The 24614-nt window shown below is 46.4% G+C and overlaps 1 protein-coding gene across 1 annotated transcript in view; it reads left to right on the plus strand.

Annotated features, from left to right (window-relative positions):
- Window positions 1–4924: 4924 nt before the first annotated feature.
- Window positions 4925–24614, plus strand: part of LOC134949242 (cytochrome P450 2F2-like) — a 182031-nt gene continuing 162341 nt past the window's right edge. Inside the window, exon 1 of the mRNA XM_063937718.1 lies at window positions 4925–4975. The gene's annotated coding sequence lies outside the window, so the exon portion shown is untranslated. The remainder of the gene's footprint in view (window positions 4976–24614) is intronic.

A 24614-nucleotide genomic window follows, 5' to 3' on the forward strand; every position in this document is an offset into this window, starting at 1 on the left:
CCGCTTACCCGGATCGTTGGGAGAGGCTGCAGAGGGGAGCTTCGTCAGCTCTTTTGCTTCCCTCTCTCTGCAGCACTCTGCGCCGATACTCTGCTGCTGGGCCACCGGCTCCGCCTCTTCGTCCTGCTCCGTCCCGTCTTCTATCTTCTTCTTCCGTCCCGTGGTCGGTCTTCTCCGGCGCCGCTTCTTCTGCCGCAGCTGTTCCTCTCTCGGCGTCTTCTGAAGCTCTTCTCTGCTCCGGCTCCGGCGCGTAACTAACTCCCGCCGCCGCCCAGCGCCTGATATAAGCCGCTGGGAGGAGGCGGAGCCATGACACGGCGGACTCCTATTGGTCCACCGCGACGGACTCCTATTGGTCCGCCGCGATGAGCAACGATTGGCCCACTGTGGCGACTCCTCATTGGGCGCCAAGCCGCGAGCAGCGATTGGCTCGTGTCCGGCGCCCATTTCAAATCCGGAGGCGCTGATTGGAGGAACTTGGATTCTCTCGGATCCTCGTTCCTCCATACCCCGGCTCGATCGCCGCGCCGCCGTCCGCCTCACATTTCCCCCCCATTTGTCCTTTGTAGTTCCGACAAAGGAAGACTGAGACCATATATAATCCGGATCGGCATACCGAGGACCAGGCACACTGCGGTTGGAACGCTGAGATCGCCGAGGCAAAGGAGACACCACCGGCCTGGTGGCCCCAGCATCCAGGAGGCTATTGTCGTGAGACGGAACCACTGGGATCCACCAATATTCGCCCAGGCCAGCCACCCAGGGCGAAGATGCCAACACGGTGTCGTCCCCAGGCGATGGAGCCTTATTCAGACCGGGGGCACCTTCATCCTCCACGTCTTCTGGGAACCAACAAGGATGCAGCATATCCTGATGAAGGGTTCTCAACCGACCAGACCCATCTGTTGCTTCCACCTGGTAAACCGGACCCTCCTCGGTGAGGCGCCTACGGACAATATAAGGCTTCACCTCCCACTTCTCCGCTAGTTTACCGCCCGGCCGCGTCATGCGGACCAACACCCGCTGTCCCACGTCAAAAGGCTCTGCTCCTCGAGTTCTATGGGGGACATGAGTGTGGTCGGCTATCCTCTTCCGAGTCACTTCGTGAGCCACTTTTAACCGCTGCTGATGTTCCGCGACCCAGTCTGTTGGCAACGATCTCCCTTTCTCCCGAAGCTCGGCCAAGTGCAAGTCATGCGCTTCTCGCCCTGGACGTCCAAACATCAAAAAGAAGGGGGAGTACCCAGTGGTGCTGTGAACCCGGTTGTTATAGGCCCACACCAGCTCGGCCACATGCTCGGGACACCTCCGTCTCTTGGTGTCCTCCAGGATCTGCAGCATCTGGAGCAAAGTCCGATTGAAGCGTTCACAGGCGCCATTTCCCTGAGGATGGTACAGAGTAGTACGGGACTTCTGCATCCCATAAAGTCGACAAAGCTGTTCCATCAGCCTCCCCTGGAAACAAGCCCCTTGGTCTGAACGAATCCTCTCAGGGCACCCAAACTGCCGGACAAAATGCTCGACAATGGCTTTAGTAGCGGACTCCGCCGTCTGATCCCTGGTGGGGACCACGACCGTGAACTTGGTGAAGTGATCAGTCATGACCAGGGCATATTGATGGCCACTAACGGACTCCCCAATCTGAATGTAATCGATCATCAACAACTCCAGGGGACGACTCGTCTGAACGGTATGTACCGGCGCATGCTGTTCGTTCGGTTTGACCACCCCGCATCTCCGACATTCCCTGCACACTTTCTCCACCAATGTCCATAACTGAGGGGCAAAAAACTGGCACTGCATCCACTGAAAGGTCTTGACTGACCCCAAATGGGCTCCGCCATCGTGCGCTTCCGTCACCAGAGCCTGGAGGGCTGCTTCCGGCACCGCAATCTGTTCCACCATCCTGAGTTCGTGGTGGAGGTACACCTGTCGACGCAGTGTTCCGCCGCGGACGAGTAATCGGTCCCAACTCCGCAGGGCCTTTCGACAGTAGGGGTTCAGCTGACTCCTCTCCCACTGGCTAGGCCAATGTTCCTTCTGTTTCCATCGCCGAATGACGCTCAGTCCCGGGTCACTCTGCTGTAATGAAGCCCACTCCTGTTCAGTGCTCCGGAGTAGAGCAGTGCATTCAAACACTTGTGACCCTTCCATGGTAACTGTGCATTTAATCCTGGTCAAATCCGGGACCTCAGTGTCCTCGTCCTCGAGGTACCTCGAGGTCGGGGGCATGGGCATAGGGTATTGCGACAGCGCATCTGCGTTCCCGTTACTCTTCCCAGGCCGATAGTGTATTTTATAGATGATTTTTGCCAACCGGGCTACCCAACTCTGCTCCAGGGCGCCCAGTTTTGCAGTTTCCAGATAGGCCAGGGGATTGTTATCCGTGTATATTTCCACATGGGTATCGGTCAGGTACTCGGTGAACTTCTCAGTCATGGCCCAGACTACCGCCAACAGTTCCAACTTAAAGGAACTGTAGTTGTCCAGGTTCCGCTCGGCTTCCCTCAAACTTCGACTACCATAGGCGATCACTCGTTCTCGGCCATCTAGTACTTGGGAGAGAACTGCTCCCAATCCCTGTAGGCTGCCATCAGTGTGGAGCAGAAATGGTTTCTCAAAATCAGCATATCCCAGAACCGGAGCCTCCGTGAGCATTTCCTTCAGTCGCCAAAATACCTTCTCCTGTGCCTCACCCCAGGCCACTACCTGCGATTTTTTTGTAGTGGGCACCCCTCGAAGCAGGGCATGCAATGGTTCTGCGATTCTCGCAAAGTCCTTGATAAACCGCCGATAGTATCCAACCAACCCCAGAAACGCGCGCAGTTCAGTGGTAGTGGTGGGCGTCTCCCAGTCCTGGACTGCTGAAATCTTGGCAGGCGTCGGGCAGACTCCTTCTCTGGACAACACATGCCCCAGGTATTCCAAGCTCGATTTTAGAAGATGACACTTGCGGGGCTTGAGCTTGAGTCCATACTTCTCCAGGCGCTGCAACACCACATCCAGGCGCGTCAAATGTTCCTCTAGAGTGGGGGGCAAACACTATGATATCGTCCAGGTATATCAGCAGAGCTTCGAAATTCAAGTCTCCCAAACATCTCTCCATCATCCGTTGGATGCTCTTTTGCTTCCCTCTCTCTGCAGCACTCTCCGCCGATACTCTGCTGCTGGGCCGCCGGCTCTGCATCTTCGTCCTGCTCCGTCCTGTCTTCTATCTTCTTCCTCCGTCCCGTGGTCGGTCTTCTCCGGCGCCGCTTCTTCCGCCGCCGCTGTTCCTCTCTCTGCGTCTTCTGGAGCTCTTCTTTGCTCCGGATCCGGCGCGCAACTAACTCCCGCCGCCGCCCAGCGCCTGATATAAGCCGCTCGGAGGAGGCGGAGCCATGACGTGGCGGACTCTTATTGGTCCGCTGCGACGAGCAACGATTGGCCCGCCGTGGCGACTCCTCATTGGGTGCCAAGCCGCGAGCAGCGATTGGCTCGCGTCCGGCGCACATTTCAAATCCGGAGGCGCTGATTGGAGGAACTTGGATCCTCTCGGATCCTCGTTCCTCCATACCCCGGCCCGATCGCCGCGCCGCCGCCCGCCTCACATATGTTTATAATGACTATTTGTGTAATGTCACCTTTTTTCTTTCTCCGGATCATTGTATATCTTTCGATGATGTACTGGTATGTTTTTTTCTATTGTTTTCAATATAAATAGATTATAAAAAAAATAAAATAATAACTATTATAATAATAATACTAATAATAATTATATATATATATATATATATATATATATACACACACACACACACACACACATACATACACACTCATAATATATATATATATATATATATATATATATAGGGGAGGGGGGGCATAAATATTTATCTGGCCTTCGGGCAACTGGGTGGGACAAACTTACATCACTGACCTGGAGAATAGGAAGACTGGAGTCCATGCATTAGAATAGCCAGCAATAGAAACCCAAGAGGCTTGTATGCAGGCTGTATTGAGACCTTCGTGTTTAAACTACAGTACTTTATAATTCAACAGAAACTCAAACGACTGTAATGATATCTCACACAAACTGTCCATAAATCAATATATTGAAGTTGGAGTCTATAATAAGCCAACCATGGCACTCATTCCGAGTTGTTCGCTCACAAGCTGCTTTTAGCAGCTTTACACACGCTAAGCCGCCGCCTACTGGGAGTGAATCTTAGCTTCTTATAATTGCGAACGAAAGATACGCAATATAGCGAAAAGACATCTCTGTGCAGTTTCTGAGTAGCTCCAGACTTACTCGGCATCTGCGATCAGTTCAGTGCTTGTCGTTCCTGGTTTGACGTCACAAACACACCCAGCGTTCGCCCAGACACTCCTCCGTTTCTCCGGCCACTCCCGCGTTTTTCCCAGAAACGGTAGCATTTTTTCCCACATGCCCATAAAACGGCCTGTTTCCGCCCAGAAACACCCACTTCCTGTCAATCACATTACAATCACCAGAACGAAGAAAAAAACGTGAGTAAAATTCCTAATTGCATAGCAAATTTACTTGGCGCAGTCGCACTGCGGACATTGCGCATGCGCACTAAGCGGAAAATCGCTGCGATGCGAAAAAATTTACCGAGCGAACAACTTGGAATGACCACCCATGTATTTTGAAATACTTTTCATCTTATTTAGTTCACAGCCTACGGTTAGTAATTTGGGATAACTGTGCTTTTCATGGGCTTTTTACTGTAAAGGTATGGTGATTGAAGGAACTAGTTGTTTATTATAGTATGGAAGTCTATGTGAGGTTGAAGCCTGGGATTGGACACAGATTTAGCAAAGTCCACATTGAAGTTGTAATCATGACAATAAAATATTTCCAAGTACTATGACATTTCCTTGGCACCCAGCACTTTAATCTAAGCCCTCGTGAATATAAACCTCTCAGAGAGTTCTGTAGCCTGAAGTTCTGTAGTTTCAGACTTTTAAGGTAAGTGACTTTATATCTTCTCCATGCGTGTACTTTTATACCATCAGGTTATGTAATATCACAAGTCAATACTGAATTGAAGGCTCCTCTACACTGCATTATCCTTGATACCACAACCTGCAGCAGATGGGACACATCTTCTGCCTCTAGATCAATCAGGTTTGAACCTTGTAGTGAGTACGAACAATTTTAAGTTAATATACTAAACTATGTGCTATAATATATTCCATATGTGACATGTGACATATGTGACTGCTTGATTTTACCTTTCTACTACAATGTCTTATTTTAAACATCACTTGATCGAAAGGAGATTCCTCTTATCTCATTCAGCAGCTTCCAATCTGTATACAGTAGATATTTCTATAGTACGTATAGTGGTAAATGCTGTTTATATTTGATTGATAGATCTACAGTTATAACTTGATAGTTATAACTTCAGGCTTGAAAATTCAGCATGAACCATTTCTGATTTTATGATAGTTATCTTGTTATATTTGTATTTAATATACATATCTAGCACAGGGGTTTGGGAAACATTTAGTATACATATTATTGCTGATAAAGGAAAATAAATGTATTATTTAATTTGGATTCCTGAAATAATAGTTTTGTCAACTTTGTGCCAATTAATGTAGACTAATAATATTTTTTCATTATTTATTTTTAAATAAGGAATACTTTTTGTATAATATATATATATATGTGTGTGTGTGTGTGTGTGTTTTTAAATAAGGAATACTTTATGATTAAGGTGACCCTTTTGTTGATGATTATAGTGAGGAGTCTTACATGGGGTAGCATTGGTCTCTGAGCTGTGTAAAGGTTCAGGAAAATAGTAAATCTTACACAAGCTATCACAGAATGAAGCAAAAATTTGATATTAGAACCATGATAAACTGAAGAGGTTGAAGCTTTTGCAGCATTTTCCTTGTGCCCTGCACAATAACATGACTCCCAGTTATGACTTTATAGACCACGAGAGAATTGTAACCGGTTACATCAGGATCAGAGCTTTTAGGTACAGATGTATCCATATACATCTTTGCTACATCCCACCATGTGTGGCACAGTTTTGCATGCCATAGACTCAGAGATTTAGCCATGCCTTGTGATTTTTCTCAATTTGCTTCTTTAATATGTTACTTCATGTAAGTGAACTGATATCATGTATCCACAGGCAAGGTTACATTAGAAAGTCATTACTAAAATTGCTGCTAAGGAGTTCATTTAAACAAAGCAGACTGATCTAATAATATGAGGTTTGAGAAGTGGTACAGGAGTGTATGGGGTAGGTGTGTGATAGCGTGTAGTGGTGCAGGAGTGTATGGGGTAGATGTGTGATAGTGTGTAATGGTACCGGAGTGTGGGGGTAGATGTTTGATAGTGTGTAGTGGTGCAGGCGTCTAGGAAGTAGATGTGTGATAGTGTATAGTGGTGCAGCAGTGTATGGGGTAGATGTGTGATAGTGTGTAATGGTGCAGAAGTGTATGGGGTAGATTTATGATAGTGTGTAGTGGTGCAGGCGTGTAGGGGTTAGATGTGTGACAGTGTGTAGTGGTGCAGGAGTGTATCGGTAGATGTGTGATAGTGAGTAGTGGTGCACAAGTGTATGAGGTAGATGTGTGATAGTGTACAGTGATGCCAGAGTGTAGGGGGTAGATGTGTGTTAGTGTGTAGGGGTGTACAGGGTAAATGTGTGATAGTGTGTAGTGGTGCAGGAGTGTAGGGGTAGATGTGGGATCGTGGGTAATGGTGCAGGACCGTAGGGGACAGATGTGTGATAGTGTGTAGTGTTACAGGAGTATACGGGAAAGATGTGTGATAGTGTGTAGTGGCGCAAGAGTGTAGGGTGTAGATGTGTCAGTGTGTAGTGGTGCAGGAGTGTAGGGGGTAGATGTGTCATAGTGTGTAATGGTGCAGAAGTATAGGGGGTAGATGTGTGATAGTGTGTAATGGTGCAGGAGTGAAGGGAGTAGAAGTGTTATAGTGTGTAGTGGTGCAGAAGTGTATGTGGTAGATGTGTGATAGTGAGTAGTAGTGCATGACTGTACAGGGTAGATGTGTAATAGTGTGTAGTGCTGCAAGAGTGTAAGGGGTAGTTGTGTAATAGTGTGTAGTGCTGCAAGAGTGTAAGGGGTAGTTGTGTGATAGTGTGTAGTGGTGCAGGAGTGTAAGGGGTAGATGTGTGATTGTGTGTAGTGGTGCAGGAGTATACGAGGAGGATGTGTGATAATTTGTAGTGGTGCAGGAGTGTGAGGGGTAGTTGTATGATGGTGTGCTGTGGTGCAGGAGTGTATGGGGTAGATGTGTGATGGTGTGTAATTGTGCAGTACTGTAGGGGGTAGATGTGTCATAGTGTGTAGTGGCGCAGGAGTGTAGGGTGTAGATGTGTGATCAGGCCCGGCGCTAGCAGCTCAGCAAGGGATGCAGTGCAGGTAGGCGCCAGGCAGGAGAGGCGCCTTCACTGCTCTGCATCCCAGCTGAAGCGCGGTCCTGTCCCCCCTGCTGCTGGCTGCTGCTCCTGCCCTGTCACACTGACAGGCAGCTGCAGCAGCGCCGGCAGCATGACTCCTTCTCCTCTGTCCCCTGTGACAGCGAGAGGAGTGTTTTCGGTCTGACGAAAGGGGACGGAGCTACACAGACCAAGAGGCGGAGCTACACGGACCAAGGGGGCGGGGCTACATGGACCAGCTAGCAGACTGTGGAAGATCTGGCCAGCAAGATTGTGTTAAGGCTATGTAAAGAGTGTGGGGTAAATTTACTAAGATGGGAGATTTTTAGAACTGGTGATGTTGCCCATGGCCACCAATCAGATTCTACTTGCCATTTATCTAGCTGCTTCTAGCAGATAATATATATATAATCTGATTGGTTGCTATGGGCAACATCACCAGTTCTAAAAATCTCCCACCTTAGTAAATTTACCCCTGTGAGAGAGAAAGTGTGTGTGTGTGTCTGTGTGTGTGTGTGTGTATATGTATGTGTGTTTGTTTGTATTTAAAAAGTGGACGCTGTCTGCCGTAATGTGTAAAAAGGGGAGCGCTGTCCGCCGTAATGTGTAAAAAGGGGAGCGCTGTCCGCCGTAATGTGTAAAAAGGGGGAGCGCTGTCCGCCGTAATGTGTAAAAAGGGGACTCTGTCCACCGTAATGTGTAAAAAGGGAGGGGCTGTCCGCTGTAATGTGTAAAAAGTGGACGCTGTCCGCCGTAATGTGTAAAAAGGGGGGCGCTGTCCGCCGTAATGTGTAAAAAGGGGACTCTGTCCACCGTAATGTGTAAAAAGGGAGGGGCTGTCCGCTGTAATGTGTAAAAAGTGGACGCTGTCCGCCGTAATGTGTAAAAAGGGGGGCGCTGTCCGCCGTAATGTGTAAAAAGGGGACTCTGTCCGCCGTATTGTGTAAAAAGGGGAGCGCTGTCCGCCGTAATGTGTAAAAAGGGGAGCGCTGTCCGTCGTAATGTGTAAAAAGGGGAGCGCTGTCCGCCGTAATGTGTAAAAAGGGGGACGCTGTCTGCCGTAATGTGTAAAAAGCGGAATCTGTCGCCCCTACTGTGTAAAAGGGGCTCTACCTGGTGTAGTGGCGCTACTGTGCGGCATAGTTTGAATAATGGAGACTACTATAATATGTAATATGAATTGGTATTATTTTGTGGCCACACCCCTTCCCCGCGAAGCCACGCCTCTATATTTATTGTGCGCGCCTGCGGCGCGCACTACCCTTATTTTACATACAGGTGTGGGGTGCCAATTTCCTCTCTTGCACACAGCGGTAAAATGTCTAGTTACGGCACTGTCTTTGTGCAGTGCCGTAACTAGCGCTGCGCAGAGAGTTCACATCCATAGGCTTACACGGATCTCCTGCAGCTCAGGGACCCAAGAGGCCATGGTAACCCCCCCGGCCCTGCATGTAAAGTATGGGAGGGCGCAAATTTATATTTTGCAGGGGGGCGCCGAACACCCTAGCACCGGCCCTGTGTGTGATAGTGTGTAGTGGTGCAGGAGTCTATAGGGTAGATGTATGATAGTGTGTAGTGGTGCAGGAGTGTATGGGGTAGATGTATGATAGTGTGTAGTGGTGCATGGAGTGTATGGGATAGATGTGTGATAGTGTGTAGTGGTGCAGGAGTGTATGGGGTAGATGTATGAAAGTGTGTAGTGGTGTAGGAGTTTATGTGGTAGATATGTTATCATGGTGTGTGAGTGGTGAAGGAGTGTAGGGGGAAGATGTGTGATGGTGTGTAGTGGTGCAGGGGTGTAGGGGGTCGATGTGTGATAGTGTGTAGTGGTGCAGGAGTGTTTGGGGAAGATGTGTCATAGTGTGTAGTGGTGCAGGGGTGTAGGGGGTCGATGTGTGACAGTGTGTAGTGTTACAGCAGTGTAGGGGGTAGATGTGTTATTGTGTGTAGTGGTGCAGGAGTGTTTGGGGAAGATGTGTCATAGTGTGTAGTGGTGTAGGAGTGTATGAGGTAGATGTGTGATAGTGTGTAGTGATGCAGGAGTGAAGGGAGTAGAAGTGTTATAGTGTGTAGTGGTACAGGAGTGTATGTGGTAGATGTGTGATAGTGAGTAGTAGTGCATGACTGTACAGGGTAGATGTGTGATAGTGTGTAGTGCTGCAGGAGTGTAAGGGGTAGATGTGTGATGGTGTGTAGTGGTGCAGGAGTGTAGGGGTAGATGTGTGATTGTGTGTAGTGGTGCAGGAGTATACTGGGAGGATGTGTGATGGTGTGTTGTGGTGCAGGAGTGTATGGGGTAGATGTGTGGTGTAATTGTGCAGTAGTGTAGGGGGTAGATGTGTCTGAGTGTGTAGTGGTGCAGAAGTGTAGGGGGTAGATGTATGATAGTGTGTAGTGGTGCAGGAGTGTATGGGGTAGATGTGTGATAGTGTGTAGTGGTGTAGGAGTTTATGTGGTAGATGTGTGATGGTGTGTGGTGGTGCAGGAGTGTAGGGGGTAGATGTGTGATAGTGTGTAGTGTTGCAGAAGTGTAGGGGGTAGATGTGTGATAGTGTGTAGTGGTGCCGGAGTGTTTGGGGTAGATGTGTCATAGTGTGTAGTGGTGCAGGAGTGTTTGGGGTAGATGTGGCATAGTGTGTAGTGGTGCAGGAGTGTATGAGGTAGATGTGTGATAGTGTGTAGTGGTGCAGGAGTATAGGGGGTAGATGTGTCCTAGTGTGTAGTGGTGCAGGAGTGTAGGGGGTAGATGTGTCATAGTGTGTAGTGGTGCAGGAGTGTTTGGGGTTGATGTGTGATAGTGTGTAGTGGTGTAGGAGTGTAGGGGGTAGACTGTGATAGTGTGTAGTGGTGCAGGATTGTATAGGGTAGAGATGTGTGATTGCGTGTAGTGGTGCAGGAGTGTATAGGGTAGATGTGTGATAGTGTGTAATGGTGCAGGAGTGTACAGGGTAGATGTTTGATAGTGTGTAGTGGTGCAGGATTGTGGGGGGTAGATGTGTGTTTGTGTGTAGTGGTGCAGAAGTGTATATGGTAGATGTGTGATAGTGTGTAGTGGTGCAGGAGTGTATGGGGTAGATGTGTGACGGTGAGTAGTGGTGCAGGAGTTACATAGTTACATAGTTACATAGTTAGTGAGGTTGAAAAGAGGCAAACTGCCCACAGGGTTCAACCTGTATTCTGCATTAATTTATTCATATTATAATAATGTGTATTCTGAACAATGTATAATGAAAACAATGATTCTTCTTACCACTCCCATTGTTACGATCTCTGGCAGGGAGTTCCAAATCTTTATTGCCCTTACCGTGAAGAACCCTTTCCTATGTTATGTACGGAATTTCCTTTCTAACCTAAGCGAGTGCCCACACGTTCTATATAGAGTTCTTTTAATAAACAAGTCCGGTGTTAGCTCCTTGTAATTACCTTTACATATTTGAAGATACAGGTTGAGTATCCCTTATCCAAAATGCTTGGGACCAGACGTATTTTGGATATCGGATTATTCAGTATTTTGGAATAATTGCATACCATAATGAGATATCATGGCGATGGGACCTAAGTCTAAGCACATAGTGCATTTATGTTACATATACACCTTATACACACAGCCTGAACGTCATTTTAGCCAATATTTTCAATAACTTTGTGCATTAAACAAAGTTTGTGTACATTCATACAATTCATTTATGTTTCATATACACCTTGGCCCTCATTCCGAGTTGATCGGTCGCAATGCGAATTTAGCAGAGTTACACACGCTTAGTCTACGCCTACTGGGAGTGTATCTTAGCATCTTAAAAGTGCGAACGAAGTATACGCAATATTGCGAACAAAAAAAACTTAGCAGTTTTAGAGTAGCTCCAGACTTACTCTGCCTGTGCGATCAGTTCAGTGCTTGTCGTTCCTGGTTTGACGTCAGAAACACTCCCAGCGTTCGCCCAGACACTCCCCCGTTTCTCCGGCCACTCCTGCGTTTTTTCCGGAAACGGTAGCGTTTTCAGCCACACGCCCATAAAACGCAGTGTTTCCGCCCAGTAACACCCATTTCCTGTCAATCACACTACGATCGCCGGTGCGAACAAAAAGCCGTGAGTAAAAATCCTTTCTTCATAGCAGAATTACTTAGCGCAGTCGCAGTGCGAACATTGCGCATGCGCTCTAAGCTGATTTTCACTGCGATGCGAAAAAAAAGAACGAGCGAACGACTCGGAATGAGGGCCCTTATACACACAGCTTAAAGGTAATTTAATACACTATTTTTAATAACTTTTTGTATTAAACAAAGTTTGTGTACACTGAGCCATCAGAAAACAAAGGTTTCACTATCTCAGTCTCACTCAAAAAATTCCGTATTTCGGAATATTTTGGATATGGGATACTCAACCTGTATTAATAATGTCCCCTCTTAGATGCCTCTTTTCTAGTGTATACATATTTCTGCTGCTGGGTACATTGGGCTCCACAAGGATTAACATTGGGGTGTAGAGTAGGATCTTGATCCGAGGCACCAACAGGCTCAAAGCTTTGAACTTTCTGAAGATGCACAGCGCCGCCTCCTCTATAACCCCGCCTCCGTGCACAGGAGCTCAGTTTGTAAGTTGGTGCCATGCAGTTAGCAGGCATAAAACAGCGGGGCTGCTCCTGCAGCCCTAAAGCCCAGTACTCAGGGGCCGATATAGGAGAGATGTGTGCTGAGCGAAGCGCTCAGCACACATCTCTCCTGCCGCTCAGCACAGCGCGATCTGGGCTGAGCGTGCGGGGGGAGACGGGGGGGCCGCTCACTTCACCCAGCGGGTGAAGTGAGCGACCCGCTAGATTGGCCTGCATGCAGGCCAATCTAGCAGCGGCGATAGCGATGTGCGGGGCCGCGCATCGCTATCGCCGAGGGGGCTATACACGGAGCGATCATCCCGATATTCTAAGCAATCTAGTCAGATTGCTTAGAATATCGCTCCGTGAGTAACCCCCTTTAGAAAAGCTATTTTTTTCAGAAGAAAAAAGAATAATTGAAGACTTCAAGGGCTGCAGCAGTGTTTGATGTCAGTCAGACATCCCCTGCTGCAGCTTCATCACTCCCCCAGCAGCGCTGTATACTCTCGCGCCCTGGTTTCCGGGGAACTTTAGCAGAGGGTCTGGAGTTCTTCTCAGTCACACACTCGCCGCTGTCTCCTGGGTCGCGTGGCCACGTTCAAAGGGGAGATAAGGGGTGTATTTGGGCCACTGTAATCGCGATCTGGCGTGGCTGTGGGAGACGGGGTGTGCGCGCTGGCGTGGACACTGTAAGGGGCAGTCGCTCCACTAGCCTCCGAGACACAGGGCACAGGTGGGGTTTTTGTCTCTGTTAGAACCGTTTTCATTGCAGCCCGCAGCGCCCGGAGCGGAAGCCAGCAGGAGGATAAGGCCAGAGCCGGATTAACAATGGGGCGGATGGAGCTGCAGCTCCAAGCCCCCCATCAAAATAGGCCCACTGCATCTGCTGTGCTGCTGCTGTAGACAGGAAAAAAATTTCCTGCTACAGCAGCCTGCCAAGGTCCGTCCAAGGTCCCGCCCTCTGGCCACAACCGGACAACCCCCTCTCACCCCCTCCGTCAGCAGCGGCGGCATAAACTGTGCCTTTACAGCGGCGCAATGGAAGGCTTGCTTCACCTGCATTGGCTCCCCCGGCTCCTTGCGCCGCATACACAGTGACGTCAGGATGTGTGACGTCGTAGAGCGCCGCCCCGGCACCACCGCACATGATCTGAAGGAAGCAGCAGCTGCTGCACAGTGACGGCCTCTGAGTAGGCTGCTCTATAAAGATACTCCTGTCCTGAGGTGAGGTGTAGTCCTGCTGACTCCTGCACTGCTGCTAAAATAATGATTATTTAGGCGCTGACTTTAATACATATATATATAAATATATATATATTTATATATTATATATGTATGTGTATATATATATATATATATATATATATATTATATGTATATATGTACATATGTATATGTATGTATATATGTATATATATATATTATATGTATATATATATAATATATATTATATATGTGTGTGTATATGTACAATATATATATTATGTGTATGTATATATGTGTGTGTTTATATATATATATATATATATAATATGTATATAAATATATATTGTGTGTATATGTAGAGTATATATATTATATGTATATGTATATATATCTATATATATATATATATATATATCATATATTTTTTATATATATGTGTGTGTATACGCTGTGCCCTGTGGTGGCGATATGGTGGTCCTATAATTATGGGAGGGCTGTGCATTTCACTTGGGTAGAACACAAGCCGGAAACGTGGGAACACATCGCTCTGGAGGCATAGTGCCGTGCATTTCAGCCGGATTGAGCGCAGGGCCGAAAGTTCCAGTAGCAGCAGACTTCTGGTTATGCGTTCTGCTGTAATAGAACACATGCAGATTTGTTATCTATGTTGTTGGGTAATCTTGAGAGCCAGCATGGGTGAGATTTAACTAGGTGGATATCTTGAGTCCAATAAATATTACTATTATTATTATGATTAGGTTCTGAGGCTAGATGAAGTTTGCTAATGTAGGAGATGCACTGATGACCTCGTTTCCAGTGATGTCTGTACGTGGAGGCAGTCAGGGTGCCCCAGTAGTATTTATAGACCTACTTGCACAGGTAATAGGGTTTGTTTGTTTGTTCTGGCTAACAAGCTCTGAGGTCTTGACAAACGTCCTTAGGGGACCGAAACGTGGCTGGTATTCAATTACGGTATCTGTGGTAATTTACTGCAGCTAATTGCTTCGCCTGGGGCTATTCAGTTAGCCCCAATACCTGCCACTTATTGGGGCACCAAAAACATAATCCCCGATCAGCAGTCCTTGGAGTTGCGGTAACAAATGAGTCCGGATACTTAATCCCGGATTCCATGTGTTAATACACGATAACAGGACATTATTAGTCTTTCTCAAGGTCGTGCTATGAGGGTGTCCCGGGCATGTCGCTAAAGTGTTTCCCTACACAGACACTTCATAATTCATTTGGAGGTAATACTCAGATGGGAAGTTTGCAACTTCCATAGGGCAGGTGTGATTATGGACGGTGTAATAATTAGCGTTACTGCCTCACAGCACTGAGGTCATGGGTTTGATTCCCACCATGGCCCAGTGTAGCGTTTGTATATTCTCCCCGTACTTGCCTTGGTTTCCTCCGGGTACTGCGGTTTCCTCCCAAAATCCAAAATATACTGGTAGATTAATTGGCTTCCGACAAAAATAAATAAAAATTAACCGTAGTGTGTAAGTCTGTGTATGTACATGGGTAGACTAAATGGGCCTAGTGGTTCCACTGTGTGCAGTCTCTGCGCAGCCCAGGACTTGCACATTTGGATTGATGCACACTTATACACAACGGCAGGGCTTTAGGGCGGCATTTAACCCTAAAGATGCGCAACTGCCAAAAGATGCAACCGCAACTATTGCTGAAACAGCTTCTTTGTGTGCTCTCTTGTTCTGTTTGTTGTACTATGGAGGTGTGTGTGTGTGTGCGTGTGTGTGTGTGTGTATAATATATATATATATATATATATATATATACATACCATTAACTAAGGATGATGACGACCACATTTGTTTTATCTGATTTCCATTTTTTTAATTTTTCTATTTTCTGTGTATGGATATCTGGTTTTCACCTGACTGCGCTCATCCCCTACAATTTGAGTACTCGTGAAATGATGCACCCTTTTGACTAGCAGCACATCCCATACAGTAAAACCACCCCAGTGCGCAGATTACTTCCCTTCTTGTTATATTTTCTGTGTATGTTTGTTTCAAATTTTTTTTATTTTTTTTAGATAATTGGACATTTAAGTGTTGAAAGTTTTCTATTTTTCAAACTCATACATACATACATACTGTACGTACGTACGTACGTACGGTATCCGGATTCCAGGTCGACACCACTTAGGTCGACACAAATTGGCCGACACCTCAAATAGGCCGACACAGACAATAGGTCGGCATGGAAAAAGTTCGACATGAGTTTTTAACTTTTGTTTAAATTTTTAGAACTTTTTCATACTTTACGATCCACGTGGACTACAATTGGAAATGGTAACCTGTGCCGAGTGCAGCGAGGCACCTAGCCCGAAGCATGGCGAGTGAAGCGATCCATGATAGGGGACACGGTGCACTAATTGGGGTTCCCGGTCACATTACGGAGAAAACGACACCAAAAAAACATGAAAAAATCATGTCGACCCTTTTCCATGTCGACTTTTTTCATGTCGACCTATTTTACACGTCGACATTTTTCAGGTGTTGACCTAAGGTGTGTTGACCAATTGGTGTCGACCTTAGTGGTGTCGGTCTAATTGTTGTCGACCCTGAGTCCCAGACCCGTACGTACACGCACACACACGCACATGCACGCACACACGCATATAAAATATATACACTGATCATACCCCCATTATCAGTAGCCATGCTGGTCACACCCCCTGCAGTAGCATACAATAGGCCCTTTAGAAATTTCAGCTCCAGGCCCTTGAGAACCTTAATCTGGCACTGGATAAGGCCTAACCTGTAGCCCCTCCCCCAGCCCCAGGGTGCCATTTGGGTAAATGTTCCTGCCCTGGAGCTGCATTTCTCTCCCTCACTCCCTGTAGGCAGCCATTATACAGAGCTGCGCCGTTCCTGGGACTGCTTGACTAATCCTCCTCTGTAAAGCCGCCTGCTTGTCTGTGCTGTGCATTTTACAGGACACTTAAGTAATCTACCTGTCAGTGGACAGTGTTAGTTAGGAAAGAGTGCATACAGTCAGGGTTGTGTGGTACAAACACCCTTTGATATACATCCAGTATTTACTGTGTTTTGTTATATCTACAGTATATATATATATATATATATATATATATATATATATATACATAGCTATACTGAGTATTGCTTTGAATTGCTAGTACAGTGCAGTTTTATTGTTTGGTATAACTTCTGCATTGTACATTTGTGACTATATGTGTGCGTGTGCATGTAGCTGCTGCGTGGCTTCAATCTCGTGTATTTCACTCAGCTTGCTACTCCTATATTCTGTAACCTGAGGGGGCTAAGTTCGTCAGGTTTATTAACTAATATAGGTGTTTCACAAGATATACTTACTGTGTATTTTTCTCTGTGATTTATAGTCACCATATATCTCTTGGATTTCCAGTTTGTACTGACACACTACACTGGGAGTTCTTGCTAGATATATTGCTGCTAATATTGTACTAGGTTGCCTGTTATCGAGTTTATCATTATGTCAGCTACACTGTGTAACAGAACTGGGGCTTCTTCCACATTGCATGGAGGTGATGCTGCAGACACTTTTGAGGAAAACATGGCAGCAGAGAGTTTAGGTTCTGGGTTACCTCCCAGTGGGTCTGTAGCACTGGGGGCCAATAATGACCCACCTTGTGCTATCTTCTCCACTTTATTAAATACGCTGGTAACAAAAATTACGCCCCTTGTGGGACCTCCTATGCCAGTGCAGCAGTTTATGGTCCCTGCAGTCAATCTGCCATGGGCAGAACAAATTACATCTCAGTTACAGCACTTGAACCGATCGCTGACTAAAAATAAGTCTCACTCTCGCCCACCTAAGACTAAGACGTCTTCTAAACGGGCCGCTACTTCCTCACAATCCACCGCTGTTCCGGACACATCCTCTGAGGAGGATGGTGCATATGCTGACCCCCACAGAAACTGACTCTGATGCTTCTGATGGGGAAGGGAAGTCACTGGTGGATGTCCCTGATTTGACTGAGGCTATAAGGCTCATTCTTCAGGTCTCTGAGGAACCTGAGCCTGCGGCTCTCTCTAAAAATCCGGACAGATTTAAACGTAAGAAGGTGGTTAAACAAGTTTTACCTCATTCTCAACACCTGGCTGACATACGTCAGGAATCCTGGGAAAATCCGGGAACAAAATTTACACCGCATAAGAGACTGTTGGCTCGCTATCCTCTCTCTGCGGAGCTATGTAAAAATTGTCAAACTCCTCCGCCTGTAGATTCTCATGTTGCACTCATGGTAGTTTCCTCAGCTCTGCCAGTGACTACCATCACCTCTCTGAAGGAACCGACGGATAGACGTGTGGAGGGTTGTTTGAAAGCGGTTTACACTCTAACGGGGGCTGTGCATAGACCAACCATTGCAGCAACATGGGCTGTTAAAGCTGTTGAAGCATGGGCTCAGGAGATGGAGTCGGAGCTACCTTCCAACACTTTTGATCATGCCAGACAATGTCTCTCATGAATTGCCATGGCTTCTCTTTACCTTAAGGAGGCGGCTTACGATGCCACGGTGCTGGCAGCCAAGGATGCCACTACGTCCATCTTGGCTTGACGTATCCTTTGGTTGAGATCCTGGTCAGTGGATATGGATTCTAAGAAAACCTTGGAGGTGCTTCCTTTTAAGGGAGACATTCTTTTTGAAGAAGACCTCAATGAGATTGTGGCTGACCAGGCCTCTGCTAAAACAGCTTGCCTATCAAGTATGGCTCCTTCTGCACAGAAGGCTAAAAGTACTTTCTCTCGGCCCTTTCAGGCAACAGGTCAGGCGTACCCGAAACAAGCTCTTACTTCCAAACCTGCCAACCCCAGACCAAAGCGGGCCTGGGCTGCTCATCAGCCTGCTTCCAAAACTGACAAGCCTGCCGCATGATGAGGCGGGCCTCCCCCTGGGGGATCCCAGGGTAAGAGGCCGGCTTCTAGGTTTGGCCCAGGAATGGTTGAAGACCACTTCAGATGCCTGTGTAAGGGAAGTCGTCACTTGAGGTTACGCCGTATCCTTCAAGAAACGTCCCCCTCATCGTTTTTGCCTGACAGACGACCCTTTGGACCCGGTGAAGGCAAACACTCTTCATTCAGTAGTACAATCCCTCCTGACCACAGGATTGGTAGTACAGTTGCCTCTGGCTCAGAGAGGCAAGGGATACTATTCACCGCTATTTCTAGTCCTAAAACCGAACGGTCCTCGCAGCCCATTCTCAATCTCAAGTCCTTGAACAAGTATGTGCGGGTCTCCAAGTTTTGTATGGAAACTCTATGCTCCATTGTTTTGGCCTTGGAGCCTGGGAACTATATGGTCTCCCTGGACATACAGGATGCCTACCTGCATATTTCTATTGCAATGTCACATCAGCAGTACCCAGGGGCGGATTGGGAACAAAAAGTGGCCCTGGAAAAATTTGTACTAGTGGCTCCACATGGGCAGCACCAGAGGTGTAAGGTCTAGCCATGGGCCATGGCAGCAGCACCCTCCCCCCAAGACTTTCCAGATAGTGGGCATGTCCAGCATCAAGGGGAAAGTTAAAAATAAATACAATTTAATATTATGAGCACATTATATGATATGATACACCTTCAGAATTTAGGAAACTATATCATTCTTTAGAAAGATATATTTTCTTGCTTATTACAGCAACCGTATCCCAATCACTATTCACTCAATCTTATATGTCAGCCAAGCAGGCAGACAGAGCATACACTAGATCATCTGCAATCACAGGCTAAGTGGCAGTAATTTTCATATATGCAAATTATTTTACATCTTATTCATTATGTCTATAAATGGGACCATATGTCCTCAAACAAAACAGGCCCCCACGGTGCGTCGGCCCACCGGGAATCTTCCCTGTGAACCCTATGGCCAATCCGCTTCTGGCAGTACCTGAGGTTTGCGGTGGGCAACCTTCATTACCAATTTTGGGTGTTATCTTTTGGTTTGACAATGGCTCCGCAAGTTTCCACCAAAGTAATGGCGGTAATGACGGCTGTACTCCGCCGTCAAGGGATCAGGATCCTGCCGTACCTGGACGATTTGTTGATCCTGGTAAATTCTCCAGAAATTCTCCTGTGTCATCTAGATCTGACTGTCCAGTTCATAAAAGCCCACGGGTGGCTAGTCAACTAGAAGAAATCTTCCCTGGTCCCTGCTCGGAGCATGGTGCACCTGGGAGCGTTATTGGGACACTCCTAACCAGTGGTTGTTCTTGTCTCAGGAGAAAGTCCGGAAGCTTCAGGACAGGATTCAATGCTTCCTATCTCGTCCACAAGTGTCGCTACATTCGGCAATGCAAGTGCTAGGTCTCATGGTGTCAGCTTTCGACATGGTGGAGTATGCTCAATTCCATTCTCGCCCTCTGCAGAAGTTAATTCTGGCCAAGTGGGACGGCCTGCCTCATCGGATCAGATCTCAAATGATCTCCTTGTCTCCGGAGGCCCGCCTGTCACTGAGCTGGTGGCTTCAGGACTATCGATTGAGCAGGGGTCGTCCCTTCTGGATATCCAACTGGGTCCTGCTGACGACAGATGCAGGTCTGAGAGGTTGGGGTGTGGTGTTGGAACAACACTTCCTTCAGGGTCGGTGGACCGAGGAGGAGTCTATGCTCCCAATAAACATTCTGAAACTGCGGGCGGTGTTCAATGTACTGAGCCTGGACCAGCATCTGATACAGAACAGACCTGTTCAAGTACAATCGGACAATGCCACCATGGTGGCATACATCAATCATCAAGGTGGCACTCGAAGCCGCATGGCAATGAGGGAAGTATCATGGATTCTTCAGTGGGCAGAACGCCATTTGCCGGTCATATCCGCAGTGTTCATTCTGGGGGTCCTATACTGGGAAGCAGATTTTCTCAGTCATCAGGACGTACAGGCCGGAGAATGGAGCCTTCATCCGGAGGTTTTTCAACATCTCATGGACAAGTGGGGCCTTCCAGATGTGGACCTGATGGCATCTCATCACAATCACAAGGTTCCGGTCTTCGGAGCAAGGACAAGGGAGCCTCAAGCAACGTTTGTGGATGCTCTCCCAATTCCATGGAACTTTCGGCTGCCGTACATGTTCCCTCTGGTGTCACTCCTGCCCAGAGTAATAAGGAAGTTCAAGCAAGAAGGAGGAATCATACTTCTGATAGCTCCAGCGTGGTCCAGACAGCACTGGTTCTCCAATCTACAGGGCCTCTCGCTAGATTGTCCCCTTCTACTTCCATAACGACCAGACCTCCTCGTTCAGGGCCCTTGTGTTTACCAGGACTTGGCCTATCTGGCTTTGACGGCGTGGCTCTTGAAGCTTCCGTCTTGAGGGCCAAGGGTTTTTCTGAGGCGGTCATTCAAACATGTTGAAGGCCCGTAAGCCGGTTTCTGATCGGATTTACCATAGGGTCTGGAATTCTTGCTTTACTTGGTGCACGTCTCATAATCATGACGTTTTCAAGTTTAGTACGGTCAAACTGTTGGCCTTTCTATATCAGGGCCTGGACTTAGGCCTTCATCTGGCCTCCCTCAAGGTTCACATTTCTGCCTTGTCGGTTTGGTTTCAGAGAAAGATTGCTACCCTACCAGAGTTTCATACTTTCACTCAGGGTGTGTTGCAGATTCAGCCTCCTTATGTACCACCCATGACCTTTTGGGATCTGATGGTGGTTTTGGAGGCCTTGGAGGTCTCTGTTTGAACCTCTTGCATCTGCAGACCTTAAGTAGCTTTCTCTTAAGGTTTTGTTTTTGCTGGCTATCGTGTCAGCTAGAAGGGTCTTGGACTTGGGTGCCTTATCCTGTAAGTCCCCCTATCTGATTTTTCACTGTGACCGGGTGGTTCTTAGAATGCGTCTGGGTTATCTACCCAAGGTGGTGTCTTCCTTCCACCTTAATCAGGAGACTGTGGTTCCAGCCTTTAATTCTCCTGAGTTGTCTTCCAAAGAGCGGTCTTTGGATGTGGTACGGGCTCTCTGTATCTATGTGAAGAGAACTGCCTCCATTAGGAAGTCTGAGTCTCTCTTTGTGCTGTTTGGATTTCACAAGCGTGGCTGCCCTGCTAACAAGCAGACCTTGGCCAGATGGATTAGAATGGTGATTGCACATGCTTATGTACAGGCTGGTCTGCCAGCTCCTGCTACCATCAAAGCCCATTCTACTCGGTCAGTTGGACCTTCTTGGGCTGCCCGCCATGGTGCGACCCTTGAACAATCGTGCAAAGCGGCTACGTGGTCCTCAGTGAACACGTTCATAAGGTTCTATGCCTTCGATACTTCCACCTCCCAGGATGCTTCCTTTAGATGCCGGGATCTTGTGCCCACTGCAATGCGTCCCCTTCCATAAGGAACTACTTTAGTACATCCCCGATGTTAATCCTTGTGGAGCCCAGTGTACCCTGCAGCAGAAAATGAGATTTATATTAAGAACTTACCATTCTTAAATCCGTTTCTGCGAGGTACACTGGGCTCCACAAGGTGCCCACTCTGACGCACTTGGCTTCTTTGGGTTGGTATGGCATTAGCCGCTGACATCCGCTCCTGTACTGAGTGTGTGGTGTTTCTTGTTACTAATGATTGTCTTCGCTGGTACCTGCTACTGCATTGGACTGGTTAACATAACTGAGCTCCTGTGCACGGAGGCGGAGTTATAGAGCAGGCGGCGCTGTGCATCTTGGGAACAGTCAAAGCTTTGAGCCTGTTGGTGCCTTGGATCAAGATCCTACTCTACACCCCGATGTTAATCCTTGTGGAGCCCAGTGTACCTCGCAGAAAGAGATTTAACAATGGTAAGTTCTTACCATAAATCTCGTTTTAACCTAGTAAGCCTTTCCTCGTACTCCAGAGACTCTAACCCTTTTATCAGCTTAGTAGCTCTTCTTTGAATTCTTTCTAGTTCCCCAATATCTAAGATAGGAGATCGGACGCAATCACTATGTGTCCTTTCTATTTAGTTAGCTTAGCCACTGTCTAAATGTTACCTGTCTAATAATGTCAACCAGTATTTGTGCCTGAGAATAGGTTCTGCTGCTGCCGCGAGTGTAGCTGCTTGCATACTACACTGGAAACAGCCCTCATAGCACGCCGAGCCACGTGGGTGGCCTCACACAGGAGAGCCGCGGTCAGCGGCTTCCCGCTGATACACGCGGCAGGAGTAAATAGAGAGATACGCAGCAATAGGGCATTATGTTCAGTCACTAGTGTGGGGGCCCCATCAAATGTTACATACATACATATTTGAAAAGTGTGGAAGCGGCATTACTTTGAGGGAATAGAATACGATCTCAGCGCCATTGAGGGTGCGCTAATTGCACCACACAGATAGCATTAATACATTGTGCTATTACATATATGGTAAAGAACCACATTAATTACAATATTAAAGAGACAAGTGTCTCACCAACAATAGTGAACAAAAGCTGTATGATAAATGTATAATAAACGTTATAATACACTACACACATGTGAGTGCAATTAGTGTTGACATATGAATCATAAGCATGGATTATAACCACACAGAGAAGAGCATCCTAATTGCAATATTTAAATAATTGCTCAAATATCAAAAAATTCATGATGAATGTGCTATGTAAAACCTCACAACACGATACATGTGTGTGCAATGGGTGTTGATACATGATTCATAAAAGCGGTTTATTGCCATACAGAACACAGCACCTTTAATATTTAATATTATATATGTGTGTGCAATTGGTGTTGACATATGAATCTTAAATACGGCTAATTGTCATAGAGAACAAAGCACCTTTAATATTAATTATATATACTATGTGTGTGTGTGCCAGTGATGCTGATACTGTATATGAATTATAAACATGGTTATGGCTATATAGAGCACCTTTAATATTAATCATATGCACACTTTGGGGTAAATTTACTAAGATGGGAGTTCTATTTTTGATGGGATGTTGCCCATAGCAACCAATCAGATACCAGGTATTATCTTCTAGAAGGTGCTAGATAAATGAGAAGTAGGATCTGATTGGTTGCTATGGGCAACATCCCCTCTGAATTAGAACTCCCATCTTAGTAAATTTACCACATTGTGTGTAGAGAGCAGCAACACAAGTATACTCATTCGGAAAGCAGTACATTTATTTACACATTTGTATAATAAACATTAGCAGGCATCTAGATAAATGATATGCTTCACCACCTATGTATTATTAATCACTGATGCGCACACTGAAAATATGGAGTAAAATGTTAATAGCGGTGGTGGAATGAGACATATCTAGGAGTATTTTTACTCCCAGATACAAAGGTATCATTATAAGGCATTTGACAACTAGCATTGCTACAAATATTGCAACATTGTTTAAGACACTGGAGATAGTGAATGAATACAACAATCACAGTGGCTAAGCTTTTTTAATTCACTTTATTTTTTTTCACTTTTTCACAATTTAATTCACATGCACTATATTTCGCTCATGTTTTAAAGATTCAAGTAAAAGTTAGATTTTAGAATTTGTGGTCATCTATCATGATAGATACTTGACTTTAAGAAAATATTATAGTCCGAGTGTGCACACTACAGGGAATCTTTTTTCTTTTGACCCTCTATAGTTCCCCAATATATTTTTTTATAATACGGTGCGAAGAACTGAACACAATATTCCAGGTGTAGACGTACCAATGATTTGTACTGTGGCAGGATTACACCCTCGTCTCTTGTCTCTATGCCCCATTTAATGCACGCAAGCACTTTACTTGCCTTCTTTGCTGCACTTTGACTTTGTGTACTGTTATTAAGCCTGTTAACTAAGAGCACCCCCAAATCTTTTTCAACCATAGTTACCCCAATATTTTCCCCATCTAGAGTGTAGGATGCATGTGTGTTTTTTCTCTCCAAAATGCATAACTTTGCATTTGTCTATATTAAACCTCATTCCCCATTTAGATGCCCAGATTTTCAGTTTAACTAAGTCATTCTGTAAGGACTCCACATCGCCTGCTGAATTAATTACCTTACACAGTTTAGTATCACCTGCAAAGATTGATACTGTGCTTTCCAGGCCTATTCCTAGATCACTGATAAATATAGTAAAGAGCAGAGGGCCAAGAACTGACCTTTGTGGTATTCTGCTGACTACTGGTGCCCAACTGGAGAACATCCCGTTGACCACTACTCGTTGCACTCTGTTATCCAGCCATCCATGTACAAATAATGTTACCTACAGTAGGCCAAGTTCCCATAATTTGTTGATCAGTCTCCTATCAGGCACTGTATCGAATGCTTTTACAAAATCTAAATACACCACGTCCATTGCTTTTACATGGTCAAGATTCTTGCTCACTTCCTCGTAGAAGCTAATTAGGTTGGTTTGGCATGATCTGTCCCTTATAAATCCATGCTGACTTTTACTA

The sequence above is a fragment of the Pseudophryne corroboree genome, chromosome 8, assembly GCF_028390025.1.
Source record: "Pseudophryne corroboree isolate aPseCor3 chromosome 8, aPseCor3.hap2, whole genome shotgun sequence".
In the NCBI taxonomy this organism is placed as follows: Eukaryota; Metazoa; Chordata; class Amphibia; order Anura; family Myobatrachidae; genus Pseudophryne; species Pseudophryne corroboree.